General features: G+C 47.7%; 1 protein-coding gene across 2 annotated transcripts in view; it reads right to left on the bottom strand.

Moving 5' to 3' along the window:
* LOC101845316 (multidrug resistance-associated protein 1) overlaps positions 1-2,407 on the bottom strand; it is a 63,108-nt gene that overhangs the window by 30,805 nt on the left and 29,896 nt on the right. The window lies entirely within an intron of this gene.

Below are 2,407 nucleotides of genomic sequence, written 5' to 3'. Positions count from 1 at the left end.
GTTAGGGGGGTCCGGTACGGCTATTTGGGAGTCTTTGCGCTGATGCTCAGCTAGTGCTGATCTGCTCCTGGCATTTCTTCTAATTTACTGTATAGGTTACGTTAAGCTCACATTTTATGACACTTCTTAGTCGTCTGAGCTACTATGATAAAGAGCTACGATGAGCTATGGCAAGCCACCCGGCTCGCTCGCACACTGCTCTTCACCTGGTCCGCCGCCCCACTGCAACTCAACAACTGCCCTGTATCGTCAGGCGTCTATCTCTACATACACTCTCTGCTCTTTTTTTTACAGCTCGTTTTATGGAGTGATCTTCATTTCAGCTCTCTTTCTTCTCTCTCTCTCCTCTCTCATGCATGACCACACCATACGCGTATGTCTATCAGGGCAACGGGGGGGCGTCGGGGGAGACAGAAATTATAAAAAAAAAAATATATAAAAAAACTAACAACTAGTTATCCCCCTAGCCATACACGCGAACGTGGGAAACAACCAGAGCCCGCATCAGTCAGCGTCCCGGCACGGTGTGAGGGGGAAAAAAAGGGTTTGGTTTTGGGGGGGGGGGGGGGGGGGGGTTAAATAGAGTAAAGGTAGAGAGATAGAGAGTTAAAGATAAACAGAGACGGTGAGGGAGGTATGACATTTATATATATTACATACAATGTACATGTCGAACGTGCCTTAACGGAAACCTGTATAAAACGGAAACCTGTCTTAACGGAATCTCCCCGCTTCCCCCTTGAAATATTACTCTTTAATTACCTATATATAGCTCTAAAAAGGAAACATGTCCAACGCGGAAACGGAAAGAAAAATCCGCTCCCTTCCTAGGGTTTCACCTGTCTAAGACGGAAAATGCTTTGCCTGCTCAGCCCAGATTTGAAACAAAACTCACAAGTTTGGTTCCGCCGGCTCTAAACTTAACGCTATGGCAATGCCGCTGGGCGAGGAAGAGGAGTAGGGGTGCAATTTGGGGTTATATGTTACCCCATCATGTGAGCCCCGAGTAATGCAGATGGTCAGTGTAGTGTGGGTGTGAAATCTCACGACTTCCCGTGAGAGTGCTCGAGTAGAGAGCCACTGCCTAGTCCTTCTCAGGGGCCCCTGAGAAGGACTTGGCCACTGCGGAAACTTTCCTGGGTAGCCAGAAGCCAGAGGTGTGAAATTAGATTGACCAATGCCTGCCGCCCTGTGGCATGGGTGGGTGGGGCTCAGGGTGGAATCAAAGGAGATGTTCAAACGTTTCTGTGTTTAATTGGTCAAGCAGAGGTCCTATGAAAGGCAAGCACTGGTGGCAATTGGATAAGAAAGACTGACGCATGTCATTATCAGACAGGATACCAATTGAGAGGTGTGAAGTTTTGACTATTGACTACTGCTTGCCGATCAGACAAGCGATCCTTGATCCCACCGGCTGGGCCTTTGAACCTTCCCCAACCTCCATCTCCCTCTAAATTCCATTGTCTGAGACGGAAAATGTCTAAGACGGAATTTTTTTCTGGCTCCCTTGTGATTCCGTCTTACATAGATATATATATATATATATACAGCCGAACCTGCCTTAATGGAAACCTGTGTAAAACGGAAACCTGTCTTGACGGAATCTCCCCGCTCCCCCCTTGATATATTCCTCTTTAATTGCCTGTATAAAACGGAAACCTGTCCAACGCGGAAACGGAAAGAAAAATCCGCTCCCTTCCGAGGGTTTCACCTGTCTAAGACGGAAAATGCTTTGCCCGCTCAGCCCTGATTTGAAACAAAACTCGCAAGTTTGATTCCACCGGCTCTAAACTTAACGCCATGGGGGTACAGTAGAAGTTAATCTATGTTACCCCATCATGTGAGCACTTAGCGCTGCACATGGTCAGTGTAGTGTGGGTGTGATATCTCACGACTGCCCGTGAGAGTGCTCGAGTAGCCAGCCACTTAGGAAACTTTCCTAGGTAGCCAGAAGCCAGAGGTGTGAAATTAAATTGACCAATGCCTGCCGCCCTGATGGTACGGCGGGCCGAGAAAAGAGTTCCTCGAATCGTTGTTACAATGATGGCAGTAAGTGGTGGCCTTGGTGGGTGGGACTAAGGGGAGAAACAACGGAGATGTTCAAACGTTTCTGTTTTTGATAGGTCAAACAGTGGTCCTATGAAAGGCAAGCACTGATGGTACATGTAATTGGATAAGTAAGACTGATGCATGTCACTATCAGACAAGATAGAAGCTGAGAGGTGTGAAGTTTTGATCACTGCTTGCGGATCGGACAAGCGATCCTTGATCCCACCGGCTGAGCCGTTGAACCCCCCCCCCCCCCTAAATTCCCCTGTCTAAGACGGGAAATGTCTAAGACGGAATTTTTTCCCCGCTCCCTTGCGATTCCGTCTTACACAGATATATATACGATATAACGACAAGA

Source organism: Aplysia californica, unplaced genomic scaffold (genome assembly GCF_000002075.1).
Source record: "Aplysia californica isolate F4 #8 unplaced genomic scaffold, AplCal3.0 scaffold00124, whole genome shotgun sequence".
NCBI lineage: Eukaryota > Metazoa > Mollusca > Gastropoda > Aplysiida > Aplysiidae > Aplysia > Aplysia californica.
Note: the sequence above shows the minus strand (reverse complement) of the source record. Positions and strands in the feature narration are given on the sequence as shown.